Source organism: Acomys russatus, chromosome 15, assembly GCF_903995435.1.
Source record: "Acomys russatus chromosome 15, mAcoRus1.1, whole genome shotgun sequence".
Lineage (NCBI taxonomy): Eukaryota > Metazoa > Chordata > Mammalia > Rodentia > Muridae > Acomys > Acomys russatus.
In genome coordinates this window covers 59,090,834-59,118,793 of record NC_067151.1, presented here as the reverse complement: position 1 = coordinate 59,118,793, position 27,960 = coordinate 59,090,834, and positions in this window count along the sequence as shown.

Genomic DNA, 27,960 nt, shown 5'->3' with positions numbered 1-27,960 from the left:
GCATAAGGAATAAAACATTTAAGAAGCTAGAGAGATGGCTCAGCAGTTAAGAGCACTGGCTGCTCTTCCAGAGGGCCTGAGTTCAATTCCCAGCACCCACATGGTGGCTCAACCATCCTTAACTCCAGTTCCATGAGATCTTACATGCCCCTTCTGACTTCCTTGAGCACTAGGCACATACATGGTTTGCACACATATATGTAGGCAAAACTGTGAGAGGCCGCACTCACATTCGCCATTACAAGATGGCGCTGACATCCTGTGTCCCAAACTGGTAAACAAGTAATGTGCGCATGTGCGAAGGAACTTTCCACTTGTTGTGCTCTGCCTCTCCCGTGGTGTCATATCGCCTGATGAGTAACAGCCAATCAGGGACTGACACATCCTAAGCGGAGAACAGTTTCCTATATAAGGGATGGGTTTCTGCTGTTTGGGGTCTCCATTTTACTTGTCGTAAGCTTATGCTCTCCCTCTTAAGACGCATTAAAGCTTTACTGCAGAAGGATCCTGTGTGTGCAGCGTCGTTCTTGCTGGCGAGACGGTAACGCGAGTCACACAAAACATCCATACATATAAGTAAATTTAAAAAAACAATTAAAACCCAACCCCCCCAAAAAAACCCAAAATTTATTTTCCATAATTTTATGTGCATTGGTGTTTTGCCAGCGTGTATGTCTATGTGAGAGTTATCAGATCTTATAGTTACAGACAGTTGTAAACTGCCATGTGGGTATTGGAATTTGAACCTGGCTCTTCTGGAAGAACAGTCAGTGCCCTTAACCACTGAGCCATTTCTCCAGCACCCATACAATATATTCTGATCACAGTTCCCTTCTCCTAGCCCTCTCTACCTCCCCGAATATATTCTCTCTCTCCTCCATCTCTCCCTCTCTCTCTCTCTCACACACACATACACACACACACACACACACACATACACACACACACACACACACACACACACACACACACACACACACACTGGAAAACAAGCTGGGCTGTTGTGGCACATGCCTTTAATCCCAGCACTTGGGAAGCAGAGGCAGGTGGGCCTTTGTGGGTTCAAAGCCAGTCAGGTTTACAAAATGAATTGGAGAACAATCAGGGCTGTTACTGGAACCCCCTTCCCTCACCATGAAAGAAAGAAAGGAAGGAAGAAAAGGGAGGAAGGAAAGAAAGGGAGGAAGGAAGGAAGGCAAGCAAGCAAACAGGCAAATAAAAACCAAACAATCCAGAATAAAGCAAAACAAACAGGGGAGCAGAGGGACAAAGAAAAAGGACAAGGGGCTGGAGAGATGGCTCAGCGGTTAAGAGCACTGACTGCTCTTCCAGAGGTCTTGAGTTCAATTCCCAGCAACCAGATGGTGGCTCACAACCATCTATAGATCTGATGCCCTCCTCTGGCCTGCAGATGTACATGCAGGCAGAACACTGTATATGTAATAAATAAAAAATAAATAAATTAAAAAAAAAAGAAAAGAAAAAGGACAAAACATGAAGACACAGAGACACACACTTGCACACAAAGAAATCCTATAAGAAAAAATATAATTTGAAACCATAAAATACAAGCAAAAGACCTATAATGAGCTAGGTGTTGTGGTGCACTCCTTTAATCCCAGCACTGGGAGGCAGAGGCAGGTGGATCTTCGTGAGTTCGAGGCCAGCCTGGCCAAGGCTGTTACCCAGAGAAACCCTGTCTTGAAAAACAAAACAAGAAACAAACAAACAAATATAAAACCTTATAATGAAAACAACAAAACAAACAAAGAAAAACCAAACCAAGCACAGACAAAGCATAATGAGACAAAACCCCTTCCAAATTGCCAGTGAGCTTATTTGGTGTTGGCCATATACTGTGGGCCTGGGGCCTGCTCTTCAGTGTGGTTTGTACACCCGGGGAGGCTCCATTGAAGAACATTGATTTTTTTTTTTAGACCTGGTCCCTGCATATAATAGCCTTGGCCCTCTTGGAACTTACTTTGTAAACCAGGCTGGCCTCGAACTCACAGAGATCCATCCACCTCTGCCTTACAACATTAAAAAGAAAATGCGGGTGTGGTGGCACATGCTGGTAATCCCAGCACTCTGGGAGTCAAGGCTACACAGAGGAACCCTGTCTCAAAACAAACAAACAAACAAAAACCTAAAAATAAATAAATAGAAAGAAAAAGAAAATGAAAAGTTACGATTCATTTTCTCAGCAATTAAGGAAATCAGGGAGACTAATGACACGTCACAGCTGTGACTCCACAGACAGCAGGGTCTGGAGAGGAAAGTACACTATCTCACTATGGGAATAATTATTCTTCCTATCTCCTTTAGGGTGGGTCCTCCCTCCTTAGTCAAGTGGTTGACCTGCCAAACTGGAATATTAGGTCTCCACCCAGGCTAGAAATTCCATTATCTTGGCCAAAGGGGACTAGTTTCCCCTGAGTGAGCCTCTGCTGCTGCTGTAACACCCTCTGCTCTGAGGGATGGGATGGAAATCTGGGACTCTGGCTCCTTGGCTGAAGGTTTGACATCTGGCCTGGAGCTCCACTCACACCCGCACCCTCGCGTGCAGCCTCCAGGCCCGCTGCTCATTTGGCACCAGGAAGCAAACCAGAGCTCCCTTCTGGCCAGAGAAGCAAGACGCTTTTGGAACTTTTGCTTTCTAGGTGGGTCCCTGCCCTGGGCTGGCCTGTCCAGTTTCCATCTCTTGCTCTCATTATTATCCTAATATAATTTTCTGATTGTTATTGCTAATGTATATAGAAGACCTTTTTTTAAAAACTTAGTCTTGTATCCTGCAACCTTGCTGTACTACTCTCTTTATTGTTGATGTTTTAATGACTGTGGGTGTCTTGCCTGCATGTATGTCTGTGAACCACATGTGTGCCAGGTGCCTGAAGAGGCCAGAAGAGAACCAGAGTTACAAATAGTTCTGAGCTGCTATGAGGGTGCTGAAAATTGAACCCTGATCCTCTGGAAGAGCAGCTGGTGCTCCAAACCACTGAACCATCTCTTTGGAATATATATATATTTTTCCCCCACAGAGAGTAGTGCAGACTATCCTAGAACTAACTCATCATGCAGGCTAGGATAACCTTGAATTTGTAACAGTAGCTTGCTATAAGCCTAGCTTTCCCGAATGCTGGGATCGAGTCACTATGTCTGACTTTTTCCTCTATATAGAGGTATACTTGAAACATTACATGCATTTGGGACTCAGGAGATAGCTCAGTGCCTAAGAACACTTGCTGTTCAAGTATGACAACCTGATTTTGAATTTACAGCACCTATGCATAAAGTTGGACGTTGTCACGGATGTTGGGGATGAGGCAGGACAGACTGCAGAGTCACTAGGACTTGCGAGCAGCCAGACTAGCTTCAGGGTCAGTGAGAGACCCTGTCTTAGGAGAGTAAGGCGGAGAGTGATGGATCCGCACACCTGATGTTCTCTGGTCTCCATTTGATGGGCACACTATGCTCTAGTCTTGAACTCCTGCCTTCACCTCTCAGGTGCTGGGGTTAAAGGCATTTGCCCACACACAGCTTGCCTTGTTTTATGATGTTAGTATCATAAAATAAATTGAATATTCCTTCCTAATTTTTTGGAAGGCCTTGTAAGTTGCTATTGCTTATTCTTTAAATGTTGGTAGACTTCATTAGTGAAGCCATTTGGACTTTTTCCCCCCTGGAGAAAGGGACATGTTTGTTAGTTTGTTTGGAGACAGAGTCTCATGTAGTCTTGCCTCAATCCCACTATGTAGCCAAGGATGGATTTGAACTCCTGATCCTCCTGCCCTTGTATTCTGGAAGTTTTGGAATGCAGGAGTGTATATGAGGACTAAAGTTATGTTTTAGGTTTTAATTACATCGGTTAAGAGATCTATAAAACCAGAATGCGGGGCTGGAGAGATGGCTCAGAGTTTAATCCCAGCACTCAAGAGGCAGAGGCAGTGGATTGCTGTGAATTCGAGGCCAGCCTGGTCTACAAACTGAGTCCAGGACAGCCAAGGCTACACAGAGAAACCCTGTCTAGAAAACAAAACAAAAAATAATAATAATAAACAGATAAATCATTAAAAAACAAAAACACAAAACTACCTCTAACCTGTAAGCCCCACTTGCCCAAGGGCAGTAACTTCCTGGAATGCTGGGGGCTGTCGCTCATGTAAGATAATAAGCCAAATGTTCTCACTGCTGTAAACAAGGTTGGTTGTCCCAACAGCACTGGATGGGCTTGGTCACACACAGGTGGGTGGTACACAAGCAGGAAGTACATCAGGACATGTTTGCCCCTGATTGGAGGAAACTGGGAAGTATATAGCCTTGTGGGTTTCTCCTTTATAAGCCTCTGACTAATGTAATTTGGTGCCTTACGTGGGAATTCCTGGTATGGTCTTGGCCAGTGTCCATCATTCTGGCTTCAAATTTTGTGGTAGTGGTCTGGCTCAAAAATTGTGGTAGTGGTCTTATTTTCACTTGGTGAAAATAACATATACCACCATATCTTGCTTGAATTAAAAAAATTTTTTTTTCTAATCCAGTCTGTTTGGTCTATATATACTGACCTTTTTTTTTGAAGTCACTTTTGGTAGCTCGTGCTTTTCTAGGAGTCTGTCCATTGTGTCTATTCTTTTCACCCTGAGACAGGATAACATGTAGATGAGGCTAGTCTTGAACTCTTTATCCTCTTGTCTCCCAAGTAATGGGACCACGGTCAGCATCAGCATGCATGGCAAGAAACTCTCTATTGATTAAATTATCAGCCTACAGTCATTCACAGCATTCTTTTCATTTCTTTGTCATTCTGTATTTTCATCAACAATGTTTCCTATTTCACTTTTGAGTCTAGTAATAGAAGTCTTCTATTCTATTTTGTGTCGGGGAGGGGTGTGGAGGTGGGGGGAGGCAGAAACTTTCCATGTAGCTCCAACTAACTAGCCTGGTACTCCAGGCCAGGCTGGCCTCTAACTCACCATCCTCCTGCCTCACCTTCCAAATAGTAGGACTGCAGTCAGGAATTATCAGCAGTTTTAAAGTATTTAAAAATTTCCCTTTTATTTTTTTGTCATTTGTACACATAGGATCATGGTGATGAATTTTAACGTATTTGTGACGTTCCCTGCATTCTTCCTAGTATTGGCTTTTCTTAGAGAATATACTTCATATTTTTTAATTTTTTAAAAATTATGTTTGTTTATTATGCAGTGCTCTGCCTGCATGTACATCTGCAGGCCAGAGGAGGGCATCAGATCACATTTTAGATGGTTGTGAGCCACTACGTGGTTGCTGGGAATTGAACTCATGACCTCTGGAAGATCAGTCAGTGCTCTTAACTGCTGAGCCATCTCTCCAGCCCACAAAAATTATTTTTATTTTACGTGTATGAGTGTTTAGCCTATATGTAAGTCTGTGCACCACGTGTGTGCCTGGAGCCTAAGGGGCCGTAAGAGGACTTTGGACTCCCAGGACCACTTGGTACTAGAGTTACAGGTGGTTGTGAGCTGCCATGTGGGTGCTGCAAACTGATCTTGGGTCCTTCGGCAGCCAGTGCTCTTAACCTCTGAGCCATTTTCAGCTCCTCTTCCTCTATTTTTGCTGGCTTTTGCTTGGTGGGTTTTTTGTTCAGATATTTTACAATTCTTATCTTTTCTGATGCTTTTACACTTCCAACATTGTGTTGCCGGTAGTGACATTTTTTTGTTGATGTTGTTATGGCATCTGCTTCTGCTTCATCTGATGATAGGAGAGGCACTCCATTGTGTTTGTTTTATTTTCCTGGGTTTTGAGACAGGTCATATTCCTAGAGCAGGCTGGCGTTCAAGCAGTGATCTTCCTAATGATGCCCAGAACTCTCACTTCTTTTGTCATTTTCATGGTAACTCTCTTGCCTCCTCCTTCTTTTAGGTAGGATCTCCCTGCCTAGCCTGGACCTCATATAGAACAGGATGGTCTCAATCTCACACATATACTGTTTCTTGAGAGGTTGGGATTAAAGTCATAAACCACCATGCCTAGCTGTTTCATTTTTCCAAAATATTATTTTTGTTGATTATTTGGGGATTGTCACATAATGCATCGCAATCACACTTGCTTCTCAGTCTTCCTGCATTATCCCCTTTGTAGGCCCCCAAAGAAAAAAAGCCAACACAAGTCCAATTTGTGTTGCTTATATACTCACTGTAACAAGGTCAGACTCCCAATGGCCAACCCCTGGAAGAGAACTGAGCCCTTCTCCACTGCACCCCAGCCAGAAGGCATCAGTTATGGAGAGCTACACCTTACCACACTCTTTAGGCATTTTCTTTGATGGGTTCCTGTCTAGACTGTTTCTTTTGGGGTATATGGGAGGGTAAAGCATTGTCACAGGAGCCTTCTATGACTCTTTCTCAACTGTGAATCTGAAGTCATTGATAAGACTGCAATAATAGCTTTCTTGCCCTGCAGTCAGCAGGAACATGGATCACAGACATTGGCATGTACCACAGACCTCTGCGTGGTCTCTGGTGGCAGAACAGACCATGAAAGTCAACACTGCCCTCTGCTGAAGCAGGGATGAAGCATCATGGCCCTCTGTGGCCATGGACATCTACATGGCCCTCAGTGGTAATGAAGATGGTGGGCATCTACATGGCCTTCTGGGGAACACAGACCATAGACAGCCACATGGCACTATCAGCATCACAGACCACAGACCTTCACATGATCTCCTACAGTTGCTCAGACCACAGACATCAAAATAGCCATTGGCAATAGCATAACTCACTCACACTGACATGGTTTCAGGTGGCAGCACAGAACACGAACATCTGCCTGGCAGATGGTAGTAACATGGGCCATGGAGATCAACATGGCCCCCAGCTGCAGCAGAACCATGGACCCCCAATATGGCCCCCAGAGGTTGCATGGTCTACAGACATCAACATGGTTTCAGGTGGCAGCACAGACCATGGCCTTCAGTGGAACATAAGCCACAGGTGTCAACATGGCTCCTGGCTGCAGTAGGACCACAGTCCCCTACATGGCCCTCTGTGGCAGCATGGACCTCAATATAGCCTTGGGTGGCTTCACAGGACACTCACATCAACATGGCCCCCGGCAGAAGTAAGGACATCTACATGGCTTCAGGTTGTATCACAGACTATGGACCTCTGCATGGCCTTGGGTAGTAACACTGGCTACAGACATCAACGTGGTCCCCAGCTACAGCAGGGCTACAGGCCCCAACATGGCCCTCAGTGGCAACACAGACATCAACATGGACTCAGGCAGTAGTACAAGCCATGGACATCAAACGGCCTCTGGTGCAGAAGGCCCAGGCTTGGTTCCCGTTACCCACATAGTGACTCACTGTCTAAACGGCCTAGACACTAACATGGCCTCCTGCTGTAGCATAGACTGCAGATGTTCACTTTGTCTCCACTAGCCTTAGACATTGACATGGCCCCCAGCAGCAGTGCAAACCACAGACACTCACATGAGCCTCCAGCTTCAACATGGCCTGGGGCTGCATCAAGGACCATGATGCCAACCTGGCCTCCTTGGCTGCACAGACCACGGAGTTCTCTCAAGGAGGTCCAGTCCCGAAAATGAACCATTTTTTCATCTAGGACATCCCTTTGTTGCTCAGAGCTAGGGTGACTGTGTGACTGGGCAGCGTGTGTTCAGGAACTGCTGCCCACCTCTCTGCCCTGACGCTGACGTCAGCTGTCCTGAGGCTTGAGGGGCTTGACCTTTGCTTTGTCCTTGTATCCTGTAGGCAGCACCTTGCTCTCCATCTCCCAGTAGGGCAAGCAGCGAAGGCTGCAGCTACAGCTACTCCATGCTGGCGGAGTGGGGGGCAGCCTGTGAGCCTAGGACCTGTCCTATTCAGTAATGACATCCAGTTCTGCCAAACTGGCTCCTCCACACCCTCCAGCAGCTCATAGATGGAGTAGATGTTGGGGTGGACAGATATAAAGCACTTGATCTGGGCCCTGACGGCAGGTGAGCTGGTCAGCCTGGGCTGGTGGAAGAAGTGGGCTTCTTCATTTCTTATGGCCTCAGGGCTAGAGAGATGGTTTAGTGGTGAAGGACACTTGCCATTCTTGCAGAAGGCCCAGGCTTGGTTCCCGTTACCCACATAGTGACTCACTGTCTAAACTCCAATTCCAGGGAATATAATATCCTCTTCTGTCCTCCTTGGGCACCAGGCTCACACATGATGCACAGACACATATGCAGGCAAAATACTCATACACAATAATAATTTTTTAAAAAAGATCTTAAGTCGGTCTCCTGTAGATAATAAGTACATACTTGCTATCTTTTTGATCCAGTCTGAAAATACCTTTAATTAGACTAGTTAATTTATTTACATTCAATGTTAGGAATGCTACTTTTTGTTGTTTCTGTTTGTTTTATTTTTGAGACAGAATTTCACTATGTAGACCTACCTGTCTACCCCCAAAATCACCAAGTATACCAGGCTGGCCTGAAACTCACAGAGATCAAGAGCACTGGGATTAAAGAAGGCATGTGCCACCAAACCCAGACAGTATGACAATGACCATACTGGCTATGACCATGTGCTTCTTATACTTTCTTGGGGGGTGGGTTTCAAGACAGAGTTTCTCTGTGTGGCTATCCTGGATTTGTTTTGTAGACCAGGCTGGCCTTGAACTCACAGAGATCCGCCTGCCTCTGTCTCCAAAGTGCTGGGATTAAACGAGTGCACCATCACCACGAGTGCATGGTTGTGTTTCTTATCCATAAGCCTCTATCTCCTGAACACTAGGATGACATGTGTGTACCATGAAGTTTATGAAAAGCTGGTGATCAAGCCAAGGGCTTTCTTTGTGCATGCTAGACTAGTGTTCTTTCAGCTGAGCTTTATCTCCAGTCCCAAAATAGAGGTCATCTAAATCACCCTTACTCTCTATATGTTTGTATATGATTTTACTCCTCTTACTTTTTAGCACATACAAAGGTATGTGTTTCCACAGAAGTAATCTGTGTTGTTCCAAACCAATGCTCTTCCTTTTTTTTCCTATGCTCTTTCTATAGTTTTTGATTTTTCTGTATACCTTTATATTCTGCTTTAACATAGAAAAACCTTTCTTGCTGGGAGGAGATGGCCCTGTGAAGCTAGACAATTTTGAAAAATCAGTATGCAAAGTGACAAACAAAAGCACACCTCCTTCCTCTGGCACGAGTGGCAGAGGCGCTAGTCCTTTGCTTTGGTCTTTACAGACCTAGGTGAAAGACAACTAAAAATCACTAAAATTGGAGTTTAGGACACCCTCAACTACCCTAAGCAGCCTGACTTTAACTGTTTCCTTTGCCCTGCCTTTCCTGTCTTACAGAAATTCCCCCCAAATTTTCTACTGTTGGCTCTCCGCAGCTCTCACCCGACCCACACATGGCACTGACCATTGGGTGGCAGCCAGTGACCTCCTCTCCTAGAACCTGTAAGTGTAGTAAGCACTGCTCTCTTGTGCTTCCATGTCTCCTCTTGCACCCCTGGGACTGACATCACACTGAAGAAACAGGGCTGAGGAGAAGCTCATGGGAGGAGTGCTTACCTCCCTACAGATGCATGCGGTTGTGGGCTTGACCTCCAAAACTGCTCAGGCAAACAAACCATCAAAAGACTGCAGAAGACTGAAGCTGAGTGACAGATACAAGGTTCCCCTCAGCCTCTCAGAAGGGACACCCAAAGGCCAGCAGTGCCAGAGAGATTTAATCTTGTGCCTAAACAGTAGCTCCTGGGGGGGGGGGGGGATGAGATACCCCTTTAATCCCAGCCCTCAGGAGGCAGGGGCAGGCTGATCATTGAGTTTGCCCTGTCTCAAAAAACAAACAAACAAACAAAACCCACAGTGGCTCTTAGCTCTGCTTCCTCAGCTGTGTGGTTTGGGGCAAATCACAAAGCCACTGAGTCTTGTTTCCTTCTTTAAGTCATTCAAAGAAATTAAATGAGATCATGTAAATTGTTCTACTGGCTCAGGGCTTCCTCAAAGTTTACTTTCTTTCCTATTGACAAAATACAAGAATAGCACCTAGGTTTTTTTGATAATGTGTCAGCGGCATCAGCTTTTTGTTTTGTTTTGTTTTGATGACATGGTTTCTCTGTGTCACACTGGCTGTCTTGGACTCTCTTTGTAGACCGGGCTGGTCTCACACTCACAGAGATCCACCTGCCTCTGCCCCCTAGTGCTGGCATTACAGGCGAGCTCCACCATGCCCAGCCCAGGGCATCAACTATTTAAAACACTTCTCATTTTAGCAATTATCAAAAAGGAGAAATGCAGGTCTAGGGAAAGAAAACTGAGGATATGTGGTATTTCAGGAAGGAGAAATTTTGTCTGCATTCATTTTCAAGGCATTCAGAGTTGGCAATTAAAATACATCCTGCTGATATCAAGTGACTTTGATAATAAATAAATTCTGAAAACAAAATTAACTAAACCATCCTGGGTGCTAACATAAGCTTGAGGCCTGAACTGAAAGAAGCCGTTAGTCTGTGTATTTTCCACTTTCAATGATCCTTTGAGACAGATAGAGCAATTTATAATATCTCCATCTTATGGGGACCTAAAAGTCAGGGATCAAGTGGCCGGCCTGGGATTGCTAACAAGCTGGTGAGGAAGCCGGAACTTAAGACAGGCCAATTAACTGCAAATTACAGTCTCAGAGCTGTTGAGAAGATCTTAAAATAAATTGTCTTCTGAGTGGATAAAGGTCAGTATGCACCTCGATAACATCACTGATGAAATGCCTATCTGATTGAGCAGTAAAAAAATCTTCTTATAATGGATACAAATGCATATAAGCAAAAGATGCCATTTGAATAGGAAAGAGAATCATATTTAAGGGACACTTTAGGACAGTATGATGGCACATGCCTGTAATCCCAGCACTTGGTACATGAAGGCAGGAGGATCAGGAGTTCAAGGCCTGTTTTGACATGTACATAATAAGTTTGACTTTGACATAGCTTGGACTAAAAAAATAAATCAATATATATCCACACAGTAGTATTGCACTGTCTTAATATACTATGACCATGGGAAGGAGAGGGTTCATTTGGCTTACGCTTCCACGTCACAGTCCATCACTGAAGGAAGTCAGGACAGGAACTCAAACAGTGCAGGAACCTGGAAGCAGGAGCTGATGAGGAGGCCATGGAGGGTGCTGCTTACTGACTTGCTCCTCATAGCTTGCTCAACCCGTGTAGCTTTGGCTGTCCAGGACTCATTTTGTAGACCAGGCTGGCCTCGAGCTTATAGAGATCCATCTGCTTCTGACCTCCCAGTGCTGGGATTAAAGGTGTGTGCCACCATGCCCAGTGGCTCAACCTGCTTTCTTATAGAACCCAGGATCACCATCCCAGAGATGGTACCACTCACAATGGGCTGGGCTCTCCTCCATCAATCACTAATTAAGAAAATGTACTACAACCTTGCTGAGACTATGGGTGTGCATTGCCATGCCTGGCTGCCAATCTGGAAATTTTGCATGTTTCATTCATCTGTTATAGTGTTCCATATGTTAATAGCTGCATAAGCCTTGTGAGTAACAAGTTAAGAAAAAAATGTCATAGCTGCGCAGTGGTGGTGCACATCTTTAATCCCAGCACTCAGAAGGCAGAGGCAGATGGATCTCTGTGAGATCAAGGCCAGCCTTGGCTACAAAGCGAGTCCAGGACAGCCAAGGCTACATAGAGAGACCCTGTCTCAAAAAACTAAAAAGAAAAAAAATCATGTACATAATCTTTGTTGATTGGTCATAAGTGTATTTTCATAAATAGCTATTAGAAATAATTGTGGAGAGATGGCTCAGCAGTTAAAGGTTAGGCTCACAACCAGAAATATAAGAAATACTTTCCTGCCTTGTATGATCAGAAAGCAGAAGCAGGTGAGTTTCTGTGTCTACATATTGGTTTGTTTTGTTTTGTTTTTTTGAGACAGGGTTTCTCTATGTAGCCTTAGCTGTCCTGGACTGGTTTTGTAGACCAGGCTGGCCTTGAATTCACAGAGATCCACCTACTTCTGCCACCCAATTGCTAGGATTAAAGGCGTGCATCACCACCTCCCTGCTGTGTCTACATATTGAGCTTGAGGCAAGGCAAGGGTATATTGTGAGACTTCATCTCCAAAATCTCTCCTTCCAGGCTAGGCATGGTGGCACACGCCTTTAATCCCAGCCCTCAGGAGGCAGAGGCAGGAAGACCGATGTGAGTTTGAGGCTAGCCTGGTCTACAAAGTGAATCCAGGACAGCCAAGGCTACACAGAGAGACCCTGTCTCAAATAACCAAAAACCAAACCAAAATATCTCCTTCCTTTTTTTTCCCTATCTAATCTATCTATCTATCTATCTATCATTTCTGGTTTTGCCTCTGCTTCCTAAGTGCTTTCTTTCCTTCTTTCTTTCGGCATCTTATATACTCTAGGCCAGGTATTTCTCTGTAAATTTCATTTTCACAAAACTTTACTAGAGAGCTAGAAGGTAACTGCTCTTAACGATCTGTTTCTCCTTTGTGAACAGCATCAGGATTACTTGCTGGGGAAAGGACCCAGGGCCTTCCATATTCGGGGCAGGCACTCTGTCACTGAGGTTTGCCCCAGCCTTAGTGACAGAAGTTTGGTGCGCACATGGCTCTTCTGTGCAGCCTGCCTTCACGCTGAGTATGTTAAGGCAACGTGAGCAGACAAGCTATATGCAGTATGTGGGTGGCACTCTGCAAGGAGAGGAGCATGGCCTCCTAGCTGCCTTCCCTTCTCAGTGGAGTGAATGCTGGGTTTTTCATCTTGGACCAGGTAGATGAGAGAAACAGTATAGCTGACAGAGGATCAAGAGTGATGTTCATGTCTACAACACCGTGGGACCTCTGTATCACTGGTCTGCCCACACGTGGACTGTCGCTTACATTAGAGATGGCTTCCACCTGCCTTCTTCCACTGTGATTTGAGTCTTTATTGGTGCTTCCCTGTAGTTGTGTAACATGGTAGACTTCACCAAACTTATAATCAATCGAATTTCAGGGAGATCCGATTTTTTTCTGAGATCAAACTGCTCTAAGGTGAGACTGAACTAAGAACCCAACCTTCACTTTCTGATATGTTGCTGACCTGAGGAAAGTTCCAGAACTTGTGCTTTTAGACCAGCCAAAGTATTTTCAATTCCCAAATGAAGACAGCAGCAATGGGCTATGTGGGAAGTGAAGAAAAGCGGGTGCCCTGCCCCAACATGTATTTGTTCCTGTGGTAACAAAGAGATTGGAGAGCCTGGAGTGACTGTACCTATGTGCTTTTCTAGTGACACCAATATCACCATGTACAGATTTAATCTCAGCTCTTCTTTTCTCAATTTTCTTGCTTTGCTTCCTGGAGTAAGTTCTTTCTTCTTGTCTGCCAATCACACCACCCCCTTCCTAGATGCTTAGGTGGGCGGGGCTATGACTCCTACAGAAGCCATACTCAGCATTTCACCAGGCTAGGGACAGAACTGACATGGTGTGAGTGGACAAAGGAGAGAGAGCTGTCCTGATATAAGCCTCACTCCTTTTGGTGAGATGGAGAAAAGAGAGCATTAGAGTTACGGAGTGCCTACTACATGGTAAGCTCTGAGGCAGACTTCTAACATTACATTATTTTTTACATCTTATAGCAAGCACAGGAACAAGCACACTCACTGTACAAGTCACACATCTGTGAAACACATTGGCTCCAAAGCCCACACTCTTTCCAGTACACTTCACTAATGCTTTGTTTGGTTTGGTTTTTGTAGACAAGGTTTCTCTTGTAATCCTGGCTGTCCTGGACTCACTTTGTAGACCAGGCTGGCCTTGAACTCACAGAGATCCGCCTGCCTCTGCCTCCTAGTACTGGGATTAAAAGCTATGCCCAGCTCAAATTTTTCATTTTCAAATACATTGCTTAGCATATATTAGGCCCTGGAACTCATAGGAAATTTGCCAGGCCCAGACTTGGGGGTAGAGCTCACAGCTAAGGTGAGTGTCCGGCATGTATGAAGTCCAGTGCTGCCAAAATAAAAGGGTAGGGCTAGCTGAGGAGGAACAGAAGGGAGGGCAAGGGGCAGAGGGAGGAAGGAAGAGGAGGGAAATTGAGAGGAGTGACATTTCTCTCATTTCTTCCATTCTGTTGGCATTTGAAAATTTTAAATCTCATTCTGAAAAGACCTAAGGGTTGGGTTGTTCCTTAAGGGGAAGGGAAAGGGAAGGAGAAAAAAGGGAGGAAGGAAGGAAAGAAATAAGAGGGGAGGAAGGAAGGAAGGAAAGAAGGAAGCAGTGTTTGTCACGCCCTATACAATATTTTGTAGCTCTCGAACCCCAGTTGATCCTTTGGCTCAGTTTATAGTAATGGGGGAACATGCCAGGTGGCAACAAGATAAGGAACTTAAGCCGGAATGAAACTGGCATACTATTTTCTTGACAGAGAAAAGGCTTACTATGGAGGGAATGTCGTCAGCTGTGTCAAACAGTGAGCTCAATGACGTGACTGGTTTGACTCTGGCAGAGGCTCCTTCTCACCTTGCTAACTGACCACAGTGTGCTGACCTTCGCCCTTTCTGCCAATGGTGCTGTGGGAAACTCCTAGTGTGGCTTTCAATAGTGCCATCTTGAAGACATCTACAGAGCAAGCTTCTACAGCTGTAGGATGTTTTTTACTATGCAAACCAGAAGAAAGCCTAAATTCTCATGGAAAATTCCAAAATCCAAAAGTCATTTAATTTGGTTAACATGCTTTGCAAATTATGCCTCTAGGGCTGGAGAGATGGCTCTGTGGTTAAGAGCACTGTCTGCTCTCCCAGAGGTCCTGAGTTCAATTCCCAGCAACCACACAGCGCTTCACAACCATCTATGATGAGACTTTGATGCCCTCTTCTGGTGAACATCATATACAAAATAAATAAATAAATTCTTTAAAAAAACAAATACAAATTATGCCTCTAAACAACCAATCTATTTTTAAAATAGAATGATGTTAAGAAAAATACTGCTGCCGGGCGTGGTGGCGCACGCCTTTAATCCCAGCACTCAGGAGGCAGAGGCAGGTGGATCACTGTGAGTTTGAGGCCAGCCTGGCCTACAAAGCAAGTCCAGGACAGCTAAGGCTATGCAGGGAAACCCTGTCTTGAAAAACAAAAACAAAAACAAAAAAAGAAAGAAAGAAAGAAAGAAAAATACTGCTGTCAGTGTGTGGTGGGCTGGATCTGCCCTTTGGCAGAAGGAGGAAGGGGTTGGCTCTAGCCCTCATTGTTAGTGCAGTCCATGTTATTTATTACAGAGGTGACACAGCTGACTGCGTTCATCTGCCATCTGTTGGTTGAATGCATTGAATGAAAACGCAGAGAATTTTTTCACGTCTGCTAATAGGGTTAATGTTAGAAAACTTTGTAAAGTGAATAGTTTATGCTTGACAAGGCAGACACTGTCTCTGGAATACACTTTTTATAAATTGGAAATTATTTCTTTTGGGGGGACTATAGCTTAGAATTAAATTGTCTCTTTACACAGTGTGACAATATAAAATATATTTAGAATATAGTAAAATTTGATGTTAATAAAAATATAGTGTCATAGTCATTTAAGGTAATAGTCAAATTTTTAAAATTTTATCTTATCAAATGTTTCTAACAAACATTTATATTTTATTATTATTAAATAATATTGAAACAAATATACTAAGTTTATCATATGTGAAAACAAGAAATATAACATAAGCACATTCTGTTCAGAGCCATTCCTTGGCTACTGACTTCAACTGACTTCTCCTATCCAGTTTCCAGGTGCCTGCTGCTTGTGCAGGAGTCTGATGTAACAAAAAGTTGATTAAGCCTGTCATGGTGGTGTAAGTTCGAGGCCAGCTGGTCTACAAAGTGAGTCCAGGACAGCCAGGGCTACACAGAGAAACCCTGCCTCGAAAAACCAAACTAAACTGAACAGCTGATTATAGTTATCTTTTCCTTCTACAGAACTCTGGTCCTGCTCCAGCCAGTTGTACAGCTGCTTTTAACATTACGCTAACTTTATATTTAACCTTAAGTTACACTGACTGACTCATGGCAATCTTTTTTTTTTTCAAGACAGGGTTTCTCTGTGTAGCCTTGACTGTCCTGGACTTGCTTTATAGACTAGGCTGGCCTCGAACTCACAGTTGCCTCTGCCTCCCAAGTGCTGGAATTAAAGGCATGCGCCACCTCGCCCAGTTTGGTAATCTTGATGTAAAAGTTTTCCTCAGCATTCGGGAGGCAGAGGCAGGTGGATCCCTGTGAGTTCGAGGCCAGTCTGGTCTACAAAGCAAGTCCAGGATAGCCAAGGGTACATAGAGAAACTCTGTCTCAAAAAACCAAATAAATAAACAAATAAATAATAATAATAATAATAATTAAAAAAAAGTTTTCCTTGTGTAACTTTGTCTCTTAATGTTCCCCATAAAACTGTACAGCTATTACCTCTTGACTTATGGTCTGGATCTTTGCCAATTGTTAAGCTTTTTTTAAAAAAATTTTTATTTACATTGGTGTTCTTACTCCATGTGTGTCTGTGTAAGGGTGTCAAAGCCCCTGGAACTGAAATTACAGAGAGTTGTGAACTGCCATGTGGGTGCTGAGATTTGAACCCTAGTCCTTTAGAAGACCAGCCAGTGCTCTTAGCTGATGAGGCACCTCTCCAGCCCCCAACGGTTAAGTTCTATCATAACCCTCGGTGGACCCTCTCTCTGACTGCTGCTCCCTCATCGCCCTCTCTCAGCCTTGAAGACATTACCAAGAGATCAGTGGCTACAAACCCTAAAGGCAATTCAGAAGACTTCTAAAAGGAGATTAATGGGCCATGGGCCACCTGGGCATTGCTTGCGGGCTTAGAATTAGATCTAGACTCCAGTCTTCCTTACAACTGACCTGTCTCAGCAGCTCAGATCAGCTTAACAGCCTTCAGGACCAGCTTGACTCCTTGGCTGCTCAGTACTCCAAGATTCAAAGGGCCTAGGTCTGACTGCTCCTAGGGATGGGACCTGTGCCCTCCTTGAATGCTGCTGCTTCTGCACCAAAAGAGGCCAAAGACACAGGGGCCAGACAAAAATTCTTTTGGTTCCCTCCCACTCTGGCACCTCCCCTTCATCGTTCTTTCTTCTGTATTTTCCTCACACCTATGTTTTTACCGTCTTTTAAATGCTTTACTTACTGAACTTCACCCCATACCCAAACAGAATGTTCCATGTAAGCTCTCCCAGTGGTTCTCACCCTACAACAGCTGCGCTTGCTCCATTTGACCCTGATACATCTATAAAACCCCCCTTTTAGATGGTGAGGAGAAACTCTGGCTGCAGTGGACTTCATCCCTTTCACCCCAGCTAGACACATTCTGTACACTAGCCCTCCATTTTCACTGGCTCCCTTCCTTTGATGCTCTCTAGCACAGTTCTGGCAATGGACCCAGTCACTGTCACCCTGAATCAACTCTAGGCCGGCTACTCTTTGTCTCCAGCCTCCACTCCTCCCCTCCCTCAACCTTCCCAAAAAATCTCTTCGTTCAGCTATGTAACCAAATCATCTGCTTTCAGCCCTCTAATAATAATTTTCCAAGTCTCATGAGGAACGCAGGCTGAGGTTGTCGCTGATCAAGGCTCTCCTCCTGCTACATGACCAGAGGATAGCCTAGTCAACGGACACAGAACCACCCCCTCTGACAAAGACCCTCCTTAGCAGAAAGGACTATAAAACCCCGCCCTGAATTTTGTTGTTTTGGTTTGTTTGAGACAGGGTCTCTCTGTGTAGCCTTGGCTGTCCTGGACTCGCTTTGTAGACCAGGCTGGCCTCAAACTCACAGCGATCCTCCAGTGCTAGGATTAAAGGCGTGTGCCACCACGCCTGGCTTTTGTAATTTTTTTCAGATTACATCCCTATTGTTACCCCCTCTCTTGTATCTTCCCGTTCCCCCCTCCCTTCCTCTCTCTTCTCCCTATTCCCCTCCCCTAGACCTGTAACAGAAGGGGACCTCCTCCCCCACCATATGACCACAGCCTATCTGGCCTCATCCTAGCCTGCTTCCTCTGTGTGCCTGCCTGGCCTCCGCACCAAGGGGAAGTGACCAAATTGAGGGTATCAGAGTTCATGTCAGAGGCAGTCCCCACTCCCCCCCAGAATGAGCTGTCCATTGGCTAGATCTGAACAGGGGGTCTAGGTCCACTGCGTGCATTGTCCTTGGTTGGTGCAACAGTTTGTGCAGCAGCAGCTCCACTCTCCCCACACCTTTCCCCCACCCCACCCCCAACCTCCTTCTTTCCACTCTCTCCGCAGCTGCTCTGATAATCTAACAATATCTGTGCACACAAATGAAACACAAAAAACATACTTAGCTGAAAAGACTCATAGCTTCCCTTACTTACTGTTTTTCCTCACCAGGCCTTGAATTAATTATACTTCAGCCAGCTACACATTTCCTTAAATACCCTGAACTAGCCAAGCTTCCCTTGCTTACAACCCCTCACCCCTCACCAGCAGGGGCGTGCCCATATGTTTCAAAAGTAGCCTAGCTTCTTATGATATGAATCAGGTCCCTGGAAAAGCAGGCTTTCCCTCGGATCTGCTCCTCAGAGACACAGCATTACTTGTTAGAAGCAACTGACAAAGTATGTCTCTTTCTCACTGTGTGCAAGAAAGGGAACGCAGCGGCCTTTTCCTCACCCGTGCCTCATCTCTTCGTACATAGTAACAGGGTGTTTGCTGAATGACTATAGAAGGTTGGATGACGTAAATCACGTATTATTTGTGAACCAGGCCAGAGAGTCAGAGTAATTTTTGGAACCAGTAAGACAACACATGTTAAGTTTTGCCAACTGTAAAATAACATCAACAAAAGACCCAACATTTCTAACATCGCTTCATTTAAAATCTGTATTTTGACTGCCCAAATAAATATAAGATATACCCTGATAAAAATCTAATTTTATTAAAGTTAGCTCTGCCCACCTACCATGCTGATTTTTGGCTTTGCTTGGTTATTGTTGTTGTTGTTTTTAAAGTCAGGGTCTTTCATGAAGCTGAATAGCTTCTGTATGACAAATGACACTGTTGCTCCTGCAAAGCGGCAGCCTACAGAACGGGGAAACCTCTTTACCCATTATACATACATAGACCTTATTTCTCTCGTGTCTAATCTGTCTAATACTCTGGGAAATTAGGTACAGCGTTGTCTGCTTGGGAGACTGAGGCAGGAGGATCAGTTCAATGGCATCCTGAGATATATAGTGAGACCCCACCTCAAGCAAGCAAATAATAACAACAGTTTTCTGTGTTCTCTACTGCAGAGGCCCCTCCTTTCTTTGCCAGGGTTAGTTGGAACCCACACAACCTCATGCTGTCAACACAGGTGCTCAACCACTCAGTTACACACCCAGCCCTCGGTAATAAAGTGAAACTTTCCCAACAGGACTTAAAATAAGGGGGCTAGAGAGATGGCTCAGCGGTTAAGAGAACTGGCTGTTCTTCCAAAGGTACTGAGTTCAATTCCCAGCAACCACATGGTGGCTCACAACCATCTATAATGAGATCTGGTGCCCTCTTCTGGCATACAGGCATACATGCAGGCAGAACACTGAATACTTAATAAATAATAACTCTTTTTAAAAAAAAGTTATAATAGCTCCCTCCCACCTCAGACTGCAAACTCCAGTATAAAAACTGAGTTTACAGGGCTGGGGAGATGGTGGAGAGCACTGGCTGCTCTTCCAGAGGTCCTGAGTTCAAATCCCAGCACCCACATAATGACTCATAATCATCTACAGTGAGATCTGGTACCCTCTTCTAGAGTGCAAGCAAAAACACTGTGTACATAATACATCTTTAAAACAACAACAACAACAACAACAACAAAAACCCGAGTTTGCTTTTTCTTCTGCCCAAGGTAAAAACCACAGTGGGAGACATTAGTGAAGCCAACAATGTCTAGTTTTCTTATTTCTTTCCTCTTCTTCTCCCTGCCTTCTTCAGGCAGGGTCTGACTGCAGCTCCGCAGGACCTGAGACTAAGGATGTAGCCATTTGTAGCACTTTTCCTACCTCAGTCTCATGAACGCTGGGGGCACAGGCGGAAGTGCCATGCTAGCAGGAGGACAGCTTGTGGCACTGTCTGAGGGGCTGTGGGCTCTGTGGATGATAGGATTATATTTCTCCTGTCATCCAGAGTGACAGTCCAAATAATTTATGATTTCTGGAACCCAGAAGCGCCCTCTGGCCAAGAGCAGCTTGGTATTTGTTTATCTTGCCTCTTCCTGTTTTTCTCTTCTGTTTGAAAATGTCATTCTTTCTCAAATCACTGCATTTTAAATAGAATTTGGCCAGGATCTTGCAGTTTAGTAGGTCATTTATTTAATTAATGGATAGAAATTTCTCCTGTAGTTGAAGAAATTTGAAAAAAATCTTGTGTCGTTATTTTCATTTTTAGAATTCTGCCCTTTCAGAAAACAACCATGGTGGCACATGCTCTTTAATCCAGCACCCAGGAGGCAGAAACAGGCAGGTCTCTGAGTTCAAGGCCATCCAGGTCTACAGACAGAGTTCTAGGAAACCCTGAAAATTTCAGTGTCTTTTTAATGATGATATTCCCAAAAATGCAAGTCTAGGACAGCTGGGATTAAAGGAGTGTACCACCACGCCTGGCCAGAATCCTGATTTTGGTTTTACTTTTTTGGTGTTTGTTTTTAAAGTCAGGGTCTCTCATGAAACTGAAAAGCTTCGGTACAGCAAAAAACACCCTTACTTGGGAAAACAGACAACCTACAGAATAGGAAAAGATCATCTGATAGAGGATGTGGGGGTGTTAATGAAAATGGTCCCCACAGGCTCATATATTTGCATACTTAGTGCCATAGTTGTGGGCCCTGTTGTGTCACTGGAGGTAGGCTTTGGGGTTTCAAAAGCCCACACCAGGCCCAGCGCCTCTCTCTCTGCCTGCGGCCTACAGATCAGGATGTAGCTCTCACAACTTTTCCATGGCCGTGTCCGCCTGCGCACTGCCACACTCCCTGCCATGATAATAATGAACTAACGCTCTGAGACTGTAAGTCACCGTCCAATTAAATGCTTCCTTTTATAGGAGTTGTCTTGGTCATGGTGTCTCTGCAATAAGCAGTGACTGAGACAGAATGTTAGTATCTAGAACATATAAAGAACTAAAAAACGGAAACCTGCACATCAAGAAAACAAACGACAGCTGGGTGAGGCAGCCCACGCCTTTAATCCCAGCACTCTCGGAGGTAGATGCAGGCGGATCTCTGTGAGTTCAAGGCCAGCCTAGTCTACAAAGTGAGTCCAGGACAGCCAAGGCTACACAGAGAAGCTCTGTCTCCATAAAAAAAAAATTTTTTTTAAAGGGAAGGAAGAAAGAAAACAAATGACTAAGATCAAATAGAGTTCTCAAGAGATGAGGCACAAAGGGCCGAGAAACACTTGAGTAAACGTTCAGCATCTTTAGTCATCAGGGAAATGTAAATTAAAACTACTTTGAAATATCATCTTACACAAATCAGAATTGCAAATATAAACAAAACAAATGACAGCTCATACTGGTGAGGACTTGGGGAAAGGAGAACACTTACCCATTGCTGGTAGGAGTGCACATTGGCACAGACCCTGTGTAAATCAGTATGGCGTTCCTCAGCAAGCTAGGAGTTAACCTACAACAAGATGCAGCTGTACTACTCGGAAGCCTGTAACTGAAGGACTCTATCCTCTACAATCACGTTGCTTAATCATGTTCCCTGCTTCTTTGTTCATAATCGCCAGAACTGGAAACAGCTTAGATGTCCATTAATGGCTGAATAGTTACTGAAAATGTGGTACATATCACACAATGGGACATTATTCAGCTGCTAAGAAAAATAAAATTTGCAGGTAAATGGATGGAACTAGGAAAAAAACCTTCAGTGAGGTAACCCAGGCTCCCAAAGTCAAACATTGTACGCTTTTCTCTTATGTGGATGTTAGCTTTTAAGCTTTCAAAATATATGCTATAATCTGAGTAGCCACAGAGGTTAGGCATTTAGTAACGGAATGAGGGTTGGGGGGGGGAAGAAGGGGAGGGAAGGGGAGGGAAGGGAAGGGGAGAGGAGAGGAGGGGAGGGAAGGGGAGAGAAGGGGAGGGAAGGGGGAGGGGAGAAGAGGGAAGGGGAGGGAAGGGAGGGGAAGGGAAGGGGAGGGGAGAGAAGGGGAGGGAAGGGGGAGGGGAGAAGAGGGAAGGGGAGGGAAGGGAGGGGAAGGGAAGGGGAGGGGAGAGAAAGGAAGGGAAGGGGAGAGAAAGGAAGGGAAGGGAAGGGGAAGGGAGGGAAGGGGAGGGAAGGGGAGGGAAGGGAAGGGAAGGGAAGGGAAGGGAAGGGAAGAGAAGGGAAGGGAAGGGGAAAGAAGGGAAGGGAAGGGAAGGGGAGGGGAGGGAAGGGAAGGGGAGGGAAGGGAAGGAAAGGGGAGGGGAGGGGAGGGAGGGGAGGGGAGGGAGGGGGAAGGGAGGGAAGGGAAGGGGAGGGGAGGGAAGGGAAGAAAAGGGGAGGGGAGGGAAGGGAAGGGGAGGGAAGGAAGGGGAGGGAAGGGAAGGGAAGGGGAGGGAAGGGAAGGAAAGGGGAGGGGAGGGAAGGAAGGGGAGGGAAGGGAAGGGAAGGGGAGGGAAGGGAAGGAAAGGGAAGGGGAGGGAAGGAAGGGGAGGGAAGGGAAGGGAGGGAAGGAAGGGAAGGGGAGGGAAGGGAAGGAAAGGGGAGGGGAGGGAAAGGAAGGGGAGGGAAGGGAAGGGAGGGGAAGGGAGGGGAAGGGGAGGGGACAAGTAAACCAAAGGTCATTTGAAAAACCATATGGGTAACTACTAGTGTAGAAGCTTCCTAAATATATACATCTATGAAAGGAATCTAAATGGGGCGGCCAAATAAATAGTGGAGACAACACACCAACCAGCCATCTTATGCCATCAAGTAAAACCTCCAGTGCCAGGAATGGGTTGCATCTTGTTAAGTCATTGCCATAAGGGGGTCTGATGAAAACACCGAACAGCTTAGTCTATTGTCAAGGTTGCTGTCCACAACCAGACGGTAAGGCCCTATTGCTGAAGAGAAGGCTTACTTCTGCCGTTGAACATGGTGCCCAACTCGTAGCTTTCCCACTGCTGATTAGTGTTAATGTTGCTGGAAGGCGCTCTTGTCTGCATGTCTCTGGATGAGAAGGTAGTCACCAGTGTCACCCAGCTACAACCCGTGCAACCTGTAACAAGATAGACTGGTGCAATAGTGGCACCGATGTTGTGGGAATAACCAGCCACTTTCTTATTTGATATAATGTCCACTCCATGTGATGGAACCCATACCTGACACTCTTAAAGCAGCCAAGAACCTGAGATTAGATGGGTATGGGCTTAGGGGGAAACTAAGTCGTGTTGTGTTGCTAAGTGAATATAGCACTGATATATTTCCACACCCACAGATCCGTGTCCTACTCCACAGATGTTAGATGACTGCGCAAAAACAGCCTCTCCCAGACACAACAGGACTGAGGCTTATGAGAGTTCATAGACGGTGGCTGGATATACAGGACCTGCACAGGTTCAAGCCCGATGGGGCCATAACACTGAGAGGGAGAAGTGGACATGGGGCCCTACTCCTAACCAAATCTTGTCTGCAACTGATACCCACTGGCAAGGAGAAAAATCAGTTTTCTCCAGTGGAGTCTCACTGGGTGCATCATCTCCACTCCAGGCAGTTTCCCTTGCTCAGGCGTAGTCAGCCAACACAAAACTAATTCAACGCTACTTTTGTGGATGTTTTCTTTTGTTTTGGCAATGGTCTTTTTCTTTTTTCCTTCTGTTTTTGTTTGTTTGCTTGTTCAAGACAGGGTCTCTCTGTAGCCTTGGCTGTCCTGGACTCACTCTGTAGACCAAGCTGTCCTTGAACTCAGAGAGATCTGCCTGCCTCTGCCTCCTGAGTGCTGGGATTACAGGTGTGCACCGCCACCACGCCTGGTTTGGCAATGGTCTTTTGCTGGTTAGTTTCGATTTTTATTTTTTGTGGTTTTTTTTTTTTTTTTTTTAAAGACAGGCAAAAAAGAAAAGGCTAGAGGCTAGAGGATTAGGGAGGAATTCAGAGAGGGAAAAACATGATCAAAATATGCAGTATGAATTTTTTCAATAAAATAATAATAAACTTAGATACTATGTAGATCTGACTGGCTTGGAACTTACTATGTAGATCAGGCTGGCCTCCAATTCACAGATCCAATTCCCTCTGCCTCATGAGTGCTGGGATTAATGATACCAGGGCTCATGAGCTCTGATGGCCTCAGACTCCCTATGTGTTATGAGTTACCTTGAACTCTGCACTTCCTCTGCTCTTCCTGAGTGCTACAATTACAGGCACATGCTGCTGCTGCTGCTGCTGCTGCTGCTGCTTTTCCCAAACAGGGTCTCTCTGTGTAGCCTTGGCTGTCCTGGACTCATTTGGTAGACCAGGCTGGCCTCGAGCTCACAGTAATCTACCTGCTTCTGCCTTCTGAGTGCTGAGATTACAGGCAGGGCCACCATGCCTGGCTTTACAGGTGTGTGCTTCTATACCCAGTTTCTGTTGTGCTAGACTTTGTGAGTGTTACAGGAGTGTGCTGGGAACCGAATCTCATCCCTAGCCTCTTATTCTTTGGGGGGGGGGGGCGGTTTCAAGACAGGGTTTCTCTGTGTAGCCTTGTTTGGTCTGAACTCTCTTTGTAGACCAGACTGGCCTCGGACTCACAGAGATCCGCCTACCTCTGCCTCCCAAGTGCTAGGATTAAAGGCGTGCGCCACCACACCAGGCTTTGTTCTTGTTTTTTTGTTTTTTTGTTTTTTTTTTAATTGCAGTAAGAAAAATAAAATCTACTCTCTTCAAATTCTATTTTTTTGATGAGGAGGGACAAGGGAGGTTGGCGAACCATGCTAAGGATCAAACCAAGGACTTCTCACCTATCAGACAAACACTGTATCACTGATTACACTCCTGGCCTCGTCGTAACCATTTCTGAGGGTACGCTTGAATAGTGTTAAGTACATTCACACCATTGTAAAATAAGGGCTGGAGGGTACTACAGGCAACTGACATATGTGGAGCTACTGAAGAATTTCAGGTGTGACTATAGGTTTAGGAAGATTGACTTGGAAGGCGGACAGAAGGCAGTAGGAGCTGAAAGTGAGAAGGGATTTTAAGATTCAAAAGCTTGGAGAGTGGACGTTGTGCTGTGGCTGTGAGGGATGTGACGGGACTCGATGCTTACCAAGTAGAGCCTGAGGGCAGAGAAAAGCCCTCCGGGTGCAACATCTAATGTGACCACCAAGCGTGACCAGTCGCAGATTGGGGAGCTCAGGTGCTTTTAACATGACTGATTGTAACAAAGATGGCTTCATTAACAGGGAAGGATTTCACGATGTGCTTCCTTGCTGGAGGAACGTCCAGATGATGTGCATCTTGACGCTATGATTAGTGAGCCTCCAGGTGTCCCGTCAGCTCTGCACAGTGTGTGCTGAGAAGTTAAACGGTGCGGACTGTGAGGTTCAGCTCGGGCCGCAGGGTTACTTCATGGAGGAGCTTAGTGGTATGAGAGCTGCATTTACAGAAGAAGCAGTGGGTGCACTGTGGAGAAACGCACCTATCGACAAAAAGGGAACTTCAGTTACACGGAATGCATGCACATCCCTAAAGAGAGAGGCAAAAGACAAAGATGACAGAAAAGAACCTCACGTGCCAGCTAGAAGCCAGAGGAATATGACTGGAGTTCTAGATTCTTGGGAATCTGAGGGAACCTGTCTCTTTAAGACAGAGATCTGGAAGAAGCCTAATATATATAGAGACCACATCTCAAAATAACAATAATAACAAGTTCTAACCAAATATTCCTTGTTACAACTTTGGACATTTCCATTATATCGTGTGTGTGCGCACATACACACACACACACACACACACACACACACACACACGCACACACACACTCACACACACACACACACAGGCACACACACACACACACACACTTATCTCATTTACGGTGCTGAGGAATGAACCAGCTACCTTGTTTATACTAGGTATGCTCTGCATTGAGGGACACCTCTAGTCCTAGGTCTTCAGAGATAGACCTCACTATGTAGCCCAGGCTGCCCTCAAACAAAGAATCTCGTCTTGGTCTTCGGAATGCTGGTATTACAGGGGGGTGTCATCGCCCCTGGCTCCATGATATCCTTTAAAGCTTACGGTGTGCCCTCAGCTGTACAGCTTTTGCCTTTCTTATATGTGGTTTCAGACATCTGAGTTAATGTTGGCACTCAGAGGAAGGACAGCAGGTTACCAAGAAGAGACTTGATACCCTATAAGCATATACAGGGGGAGGAGAATAAGGGGAAAATGGGAAGGAGGGAAGACTGGGAGGATACAAGGGATGGGATAACCATTGAGATGTAACAAGAATTAGTAAAAGAATTTTAAAAAATGGTATCTTTACAATCAGATTGGAAATGGGACATTTCTGCCCTTCCCCAAACATAGGTAACATGAGAGCAGCCCTCCTCTCAAATCAGAGTCAACATAGGTTTTCTCAAAGAAAGTTTTCAATTTTTTTCTGAATCATAGTTCATAATTAGTCTTTATATTTGAAGAAAAAAAGATTTAAAGACTTCTTGGGAGCCCGTTGAATAGGGAGTCGGTTTCTGGCTTAGCCACTGGTTTTGTTTTTGGCTTTGGCCAGAGACAAGTCAGAGAAAGGAACTCAATACCTGGCTGGCTGAATACCAAACCCTTACTGGCCAGTTCCACGGGGCTACCCTCCTGGGGTGGCTGTGACAGCTCACCAGGCTGTGCTTTGCTGAACTGCTACAGCTAAGGTGGACAGGGAGGAGCATGTCACGAGTCCCAGCACTCATGGCTTAGGCCTGAGGAGCATGAGTTTGTTGACATCAAGCCAAACGACACAGCAAGACTCTTGTCTTGAAAATCATGAACCTAGAAATGGGGGCTGAGCGGTGAAGAGTGGCGACTGCTCCCCCAGAGGCCTCAGGTTCAGTTCCGCGCACCCACGTGCTAGTTCACAACCATAACTCCAGTTCCAGGGAGTGTGTGGTACTTTCACACAGACATACATGCAGGCAAAACACCAATGCACATGAAAGAAAAAAATAAACAAATCATTCTCCTAAATATGGAAGGAGGTTTTTATATGAAGAAAATTGGGGGGTTGGGGATTTAGCTCAGTGGTAGAGCGCTTGCCTAGCAAGTGCAAGGCCCTGGGATCGGTTCTCAGCTCTGGAAGAAAAAAAAAAAAAAAAAAAGAGCCAGGTGGTAGTGGTGCATGCCTTTAATCCCAGCACTTGGGAGGCAGAGGCAGGTGGATTGCTGTGAGTGTGAGGCCAGCCTGGTCTACAAAGTGAGTCCAGGATTACCAAGGCTACACAGAGAAACCCTGTCTTGAAAAACCAAAAAAAAAGAAAAAAGAAAAGAAAGAAAGAAAAGAAAACTGGTGGGCCAGTTGAATGCCACTGTGCCTTTTTGGAGTGCTGGGGATGGAATCCAGAGCCTCAGACATGCAGAGTCTTTACCACTAAGCCACACTAGTCCCCTACTCCACTAAAAAGCAAAAGAAAACAAAACCAACAAGCCAAAACACCCCTCTCACCCTAGAAAAAACATAAAAAACCAGGGCTGTCAAGATGGCTCAGCTGGTAAAGGCTCTTGCAGAGGCCTGGCCCTGAGCTCAGCCCTCTACCCACAAGGTAGAAGAAGAGAGCCAACTCCAGAGAGAGAGAGGTGGGGGTGGGGGTGGGGGTGGGGGGGCAGAACTCTGGCCTCCACACAGACCGGGGAGGCACATGCACACCCACACATATGCACACAAAATAAATAAAAATATAATTACAAATGTGTAGAAGTTATATAGGAAAGTATGCAAATTGGGCAGGAGTTGGTATCAGAAATACCTTTG